Raw genomic sequence first — 8,208 nt, forward strand, 5'->3', positions numbered from 1 at the left:
CTCAGGCAAGAAATATGTGCCTTTTTGTCTTCTCACCCTTTCTGTAAAAATAAACAGTCATAACAACATATTACATTTACGCAGCAAGGAGAAAACACTCCTAATTAACACATATTCAGTATAATTTGTATATTATTATGGCATAATTGCAGAATGTGGGATGAATACTTTTTTAAAGTCTCTTTTAAAGTTCAGGGTTTGCATTTACACAAGTAAACCGTTTGACATTCATAATGTAATGTTTTTCCAAGTGAAACGGGATATTCAAGGAGAAAAAATGTAGAGTGAAACATTTTATCCAACAGGAATTTGTTAACCTTAAAGCCAAGTTTTATACGTTATTTTATTTAATTTACTATATTTACTAATTTGCCATTATTGTATTATAAAAGTTAACTGCCACAATTTCAGTCTCTGAAGTAATTTTAGAGTGGAGCAAGTTATTTCTTTCTGATGAAAGATTATGATCAATTCTGTGCAATATGACTGAAAAAAAATGTATTAAAGGAATAGTTCGTAGCCAAACAATTGTGTTCCATAGTATTTTTTACTATGGAAGTCAATGGGGTCCATCAACTGTTTGGTTACACACATTCTTCAAAATATCTTCTTTTATCCTCAGCAGAGGAAAGAAACTCATACAGGAATGATTTGAGGTAAATGATGACAGAATTTTCATTTTGGGGTGAACTATACCTTTAAGAATGCAAACCAAATTCCATTTTGGTGTCATGTTGACCTGAAAGGTACTGGGTGTGAGAAAATATGGGTCAAGGTCCAAGATCTATCCCTGCCCATTTATTTTCTAAAAACGTTTAGAATATAAATCACAAAATCATTTCCATGTGATTTAACACTGCTGCAAACATACTTTTGGTGGCAAACAGCACAGCTTTTAAGATCAGCATGTGAAAACAGCTCACTATTAAAGTAAACAGATTTATGGCTGCAGGGCAAAACTGCTCTCAGAGATACAAGATGATAAGCAGTAAATCACATCTAAGGAACTGCATGAGTGAGTGCACCTAAAATAATTAATATCTGCAGCTTACAACGATACAACAATAGCACTAACACTATAAAAACAGAGAGTGGCTATACATGTGGAACAGTGCATTTTTTTCTTCTAACACGTTACATTTACTGTACAAATTTATTTTCTGTAATTTACTACATTATTTGCTGATTGTGTTATATGTTCACACTGCTGTTTCCTAAAGGAACAGTTTTTTTTCCCTGCAATGTGCTAAAATATAGCTAACAATAAATCTGACTTTTTGATACAAACTAAATATACATATTTAGTTCATATAATCAATTTTTTCCTCATTAAATTTTATTACATCTTAAAAATCTAATGAAATATATGTTTTACAACCTCTTTTGGCCTACATACATCTGTCATCTACCAGCCCATTCACTGACACCAAACCAGAAATGTGCTCCTTTTTAGGAAAAAATAATGCCTATAATTAAGCTTTAACACTAATATTATTAAAGTCACACAAAAAAGCTATACTGAGGGTTAAAAAAAGTGGCTCACCAAGTAGCATATAATGCTACCATTCAAAAGGCAGCATTTATTTGATCAAAAACACAGTAAAAATTGTAATATTGTGAAATATTATTACAATTTAAAATATCTGCTTTCTATATGAATATATTTTAAAATGTAATTCAATTCACTGAATTTTCAGCAGCCATTGCTCCAGTCTTCAGTGTCACATGATCTTTCTGAAATCATTCTAATATGATGATTTGGTGTCAAGAAACATTTCTTATTATTACCAATGATTATCAATTATTATCAAAAACAGTACTGCTTAATATTTTTGTGGAAACCCTGATCCTTCAGAAGAGCTGCATTTATTTGAAATAAAAATCTAAGAACACTTAAAATCTGTCTAATGCATCCTTGCTGAATAAAAATATTACATTTCTTGAAAAAAAACCCCAAAACTTTTCAACAATAATGTATATTTTGCTATGAATGTTTATGCCGTTTTTTCAAAATTTACAGATATTTCACACATTTTTTTCTTTCTTTCCTTAAAAATGAAAATTCAAAAATAGAGTTAGTTCTTTTATAGCCCTGATATTAATGTAAGTCATAATATCTACTTAATTAAATTAAATAATAATTTCTTACAGGTTTAATCAAAAGTAAAATCGAAATCCTTCCCATTTACCTGGAATTTAGGGTGCATGTACCTTTGGTTTGGAATCACAAATATAACTGTATTTCACAATATGTGTGCTTGTATGAATTTTACAATGCATTTATGCCTCTTCAATATACATGATTTCTACTTTATCCAATCAAAGCACTGTCCATTCAATCATGAAGCAGAAAGCAGAGGGGGTGTTGTGTTATGACTCACTGGGTGCCAGTGTACAAACCGATCTCAATTCTCCTCAACGCTTCATGTTCTTTTTGAAGTACATGTAACTGTTAACACTAGTCAAATTTCCCAACTCAGGGACATCACATAATCCCTCTGCAACTCTACAATATCATTCCTCAAGCCATGTGCCTTGGGTCCCTGGGAGCACACAGCACAGCTAAAAAAACAACTATGGATATGACAGGAAAAGAAGGCTTGAGCATTTCTCAATATAAACTAGTCAATGGATCTAAACATACCTTCAAAATGAGGGAGCATGACTCATAGGCATTAAAAATGGAGTTGCGGAAAATCGTTGCCAACCTCAGCACAAAGATAAAGGGGATTATGTTAGTGATGCCAGCAACACCCTGCCATGGTGGTGCAACTATTTATAAAGATGCCCTCAAAAATACAAACAAAACACAAAAGCATCTACTATTTATGTTTGGTGGGGGGAAAATGAGTAGATGTTAAATTTAGAAGCATGTGGTACTGTCGTAGAATATTTGACTTATCATTTAAAGGAATAGTTCATCCAAAAATGAAAATTCTGTTATTATTTACTCGCCCTCATGTGGTTCCTGTTGGACTTTTTCTTATGTGAGACAAAAAAGACAATATTTTGAAGAATCTCCATGCATGTCTTTTACATATTTTCCAAATGACCACAAAAGTGGTCCATATGACTCTTGCGCTATATTATATATAGTCTTTTAAAGCTATACACTAGATTTATATGATGAACAAACCAAATTTAAGTCATTATTTACTGATAATCTTTCCTCTAGTAAGCTGAAAATATGACTGCTTTGACTGTTCTAACAATTTGAACTGTGTCAGTGAGATTCAATTGAGCATAGTGAATGAATCATTCAGTGTGATTGATTCAGCTCAAAACAGTTATTCATTCACTTATCTGGTTCTCTAGACTCTATGACCCAGTTGCAACATTTCAGCATTTGAGTTAACAGGTCACTGGAGGGGAAAAATATCAGTGTATCATGATTTAAAGGTGCAGTAGGAGATCTTGGAAAATGCTAACTTTAGCCTGATAGCACTGAAAGTGAACGTCCCACCCTCCCTGCAATCGCCGTCCAAGCCACGCCCCCTGAACGCATTTACGCTCACAGACCAGAATACCAGAGACAACATTACTACAATAGGCTACATCAGCGGTTCCCAATTCCAGCCCATGTTCCAAAGTGAAGTAAACTTAATGATTGCTATCGGGATGTGAAGAGACTTTCAACCAGCATAACAAAAAATGTTTCTGAAGACAATCACCTATTGCACCTTTAAGGCTTCAAAAGGCTTGAAATACAGTGCATAAGTATTTAAAGTTAATTTTTTTCAATTTTTGCAACTTAACCATCAATATGAACTGATATATGGAAACGAGCGGAGTGAAGATTCTCTTTTTGTATTTAAAAAGAAAATAGAATCCAGGTGAGGAATAACATGAGAGTGTATATTTTTATTTATATATTTATTTATTTGACCTTTATTTAACCAGAAGAAAAACCTCACTGAGATTAAAAATCCTTTTTACAGAAGTGTCCTGGCCAAGATAGGCAGCTCCACGTATAAAATTACACAACATATAATAAACGAACATTCCTAAAACGAGAACTGAGGTGTCAACAGTCCATTTAAAATAGAAAAGTTAAAATAATAAAGGACATTAAAAAACACACACACAACTACCATGTTGCCATCTTGAATCCATGAATTTTTAATTAAAAGTTTTAGGTGAACTATTCCTTTAAGAACTCAAAGGCAAAATAAATAATGAAATGACGGATGGGAATTCACTGAACGTGAATGGCGATCACATGGTCATCATAACAGCAAAATCACAGTTCCAGGTGTACGCTTGGTGTCGTTTGCCAAATGCCAACTAGCTTCCAACACCTGAGGTCCAGATCTGCTCAGCAGGAAGTAAAGCCAGTGACCTCACGCCTGACAACATCGACTGTCCTCTATTTGTTTTTCTTCTCGAGTCACGTTTGATCTCGCGAGTGTCCGTGAGATCTCATGTCACTGTGAAATCGTTCCTACAATCATCAAGTGTGTGGTCTCGTGGTCTGGTCTAATCATCTAGTGTGCGCATTCAGAGGATTATAATGCTAAAAATCGGTTGAACTGTCTTCATGTCTGTGGTCTCCCATGGTTTTAAAATCTTTTAAGATTTGAAAATCGTCTAGTGTGCAGCCAGCTTAAGAGAGGTTCAGAATCCAGCAGAGCTGAGAGACCAGTGAGACTGAGCACTGGTGAGCTTGCCGCTTCTAAGATATAAAAAACCTCACAATCATCTAGTGTGCAGCCAGCTTTAGTAAACAAATTAAATAAACTAGTGATTTTTAAGGGACTTTAAAAGTCCACAGAGTCAAAAGTGCCCATAGTTGAAGAAACACCACCTGACATGATTTGAACCGAGTGGAAAAAGACTATGAGAGGCTGAAATCTTTCAAATGCGAATACGTCCTTCAAAAGCAAATGTTCACCGAAGCACCTTGCACTCATTTAAAGACGGCTAAGCTGTCCTCAGGTCAGGCATGGCACAAATAAAACAGATAAATTAATAAACAGAAGGAAGGAGGAAATGGAGCAATCGTCCCCAAGGTCCTCTGTTTCTGGGACGTACCATCAACATTGCTACACATTAGCGAGGTAGTATAAATGCTAAAACACGTCATGAATGTTTATTATGAAGCACAGCAGGGTACGCACAATCATTCCTGCCTCTAATGCTGACGGCCCACGGCAGAGAGTTGAGGATAAGTGGAGTTGCCACGTGAGGAGACGAGAGCACCTCCAGGCACCACACAGCCCATATGGCCTCTCACAGAGCAAGAGCTTTATCCCCTGCAACTGCCTGCAGCATTTTTGTGTTTTAAGAAGAGGCGTGTTTTAAACGGAACTGATATGTTATGCGTTTTACTAACCTATGTTTTATAATGCATAATATGTGATTTTCAGTGCATCCTTCAAAATAAATTGACCTAGAATTATTTTACTTTTTCATTTACAGGTTGCTTGGTACGTCTCATACTAGATCGACTACAGTCATATGAGCCTTTTTAAGTTTCATTTTCAGCTATGATCTTGGATATTCCACAATTATTACCAACTAAACATAAAATAAACAGCCCATAAGTTCAAAAAGACCAAATGTGACCCTGGACCACAAAACCAGTCTTAAGTCGCTGCTGGGGTATATTTTTAGCAATAGCCAAAAAAACATTGTATGGGTCAAAATTATCGATTTTTCTTTTATGCCAAAAATCATTAGGATATTAAGTAAAGATCATGTTCCATGAAGATATTTTGTAAATTTCTTACCGTAAATATATCAAAACTTAATTTTTGATTAGTAATATGCATTGCTAAGAACTTCATTTGGACAATTTTAAAGGCAATTTTCTCAGTATTTAGATTTTTTTGCACCCTCAGATTCCAGATTTTCAAATAGTTGTATCTCGGCCAAATATTGTCCTATCATAACAATCAATGGAAAGCTTATTTATTCAGCTTTCAGATGATGTAAAAATCTCAATTTAAAAAAAATGTACCCTTATGACTGGTTTTGTGGTCCAGGGTCACAAATTAGATATTAACCAGAGGGATTGAAGCCTGAAAGATGCAGTAAACCCTCAATATCACAAGACTCCTTCAGAAGCAAAACAGGCAGCCATGCAAGAGAGTAATATTAGACAAAAGTCTCCTGATGGCACCCAAAGGGTGTCTAGGCATCCCAGAATGCCTTGCTCTGGCCTACTTTGTTATTTCTGGTGCCCTTGCATTTTGTCAGCACATGGTGAAAAATTATACTCTGAATTAAGGAAAGACCTGTTTAAACATTCAAGCTTTCAGGCAATAAAACTAGATAATGAAAAAACAAAGCAAATTCGTTTACTGATTTGTGTTCTTCCCTCAGGTCCAGTTGCAGAGGACAAAATGAACGTCAGCCAGAATGAAACACTAACTACAAATCACATCCTCCCGGTTGGGAAATGACCCAGCAGGTTCCGTCAGGCACCATGCAGTCATTCACACAAAATGCTGCAAAACCAGCCCACTGAGTCAGACAATAAAATATCGGTCCTTAAAAGTCTTACATTTCTACTTGTTAAAGGGATAGTTCATCCAAAAATGAAAATTCTGTCTTTATTTCATATATATTGTCTATACCAGTGGTTCCCAACCCTGGTCCTGGAGGCACCCCAACACTGCACGTTTTGCATGTCTCCTTAATCAAACACACCTGATTCAGGTCATCAGCTCATCAGTAGAGACTTCAAGACCTGAAATTGAGTGAGTGGTGCAGGTGTCGCTCATTTTCAATTACTCCACCGGCCTCGCTCCATTCCCACGGCTCTCGGCCCCGCCCCCACTTGTCACACTTTCGTTGTATTTCACTGTATGAACAAAACAGATCAGTGAATCTGTGAATTTTGTGCAGTGTTCTTTTCAATGAACCTGTGTATTCAGGTTCACAAATCATACCAAATGCTTCATTCACTACTCAAGATCAGTTGTTCAACTGATTCTGACTTATTTGTTGGATGATCTATCTCTTAAAGATACAGACAATATAGACACTATGAAGTTCCTGCATATGAAATATAAGACAGAACCTAATGACAACAGAGGAAGACCGGATGCTTTCTATGGTCGAAAACACTTTGCTACTGTTCAAGATCAAATACTCCCCAAACTTGACAGTCCCTGCTTTAAAAATAAAAGTCTTCATAATATAAAAGGTGTTGTAGAGTACACTCAGTGCCTGATGTGAAACATTACCTTGCCAGTAACTGAAAACTTCTGTTGCTTCTGCATATACACGTACATATTACCTACTGTACATGATGGCAGATTTAAGCCCTACCAAGCCTGACATTATCACAGCGTGATTTGCAACTGTTCCACTTTTCCACAAAGGAGGACAAATTGAGTGGACTGGTATGATTCCTGTGTGAATCTCTAGAACTGGTATAGTCAGGAGGAAGTGCTTGGGTTTGTACTGCAGTGGGGATGGTGAGATGAACAGAGAGAATGTTTTATTTGTGACTTCACACAGCGAAGCCTGCCTGAGTGGGCTGACAAGCGCTCATGCTACACAGAGTTGCCATGGAAACTGCAGGCTACGGAGGAGAAAGTGCAAGACAGAGGATATGAATTAAGTTCTGTCATTTTATCATCTACTGTTGACTACAGCGTGTGCGTCGTGGAAATGGTAACGAGACACTAAAGCAAACATACTTAGTGCTTACTAATCTTCTAAATAAGACTTGCTATTTTGGCTGTACTTCATAGCCACCGTCAGTAATGTCAGTGTACTGTACAAGCATTTCTTCAATGTGGATTACTTTTGACTTTAAACCATCAACCATTTTCTATTTCCATGCTTAAAGATGATGAGATACACACTGCCCTACATGTAAGCCAGAGCCTGTATCAAATGGAATATAATGGAGTATGTGTATATTAATACAAAAATATCTTCAAAACCATAGTGTTACGGGGCTGACGAGACATGAGACGTGCGGATCCAAATGCAAGGCTTTATTCATAGACATGGTTAGAGACAGGCAAGGGTCAGATAATGGCAACGGGTATATAGAGGGCAAGACACAAGAATATTCCTAGGGCTAGCGTGGGTCTACGATCGGCGAACAGAATTAACAGGGCGAGACTAGAGGGGTAAATCAACAGGGGGAGGGACGGAGGGCCAGGTCCACGTGGCAGTGGAGAGACCAGGGACTGAGGCAGAGCCGGCGGAGCAGGGAGCCAGGGTGGAGCCGGCAGTACAGGTGGAGCT

The sequence above is a fragment of the Sinocyclocheilus rhinocerous genome, unplaced genomic scaffold, assembly GCF_001515625.1.
Source record: "Sinocyclocheilus rhinocerous isolate Xijiao unplaced genomic scaffold, SAMN03320098_v1.1 scaffold1182, whole genome shotgun sequence".
NCBI classification, from domain to species: Eukaryota; Metazoa; Chordata; class Actinopteri; order Cypriniformes; family Cyprinidae; genus Sinocyclocheilus; species Sinocyclocheilus rhinocerous.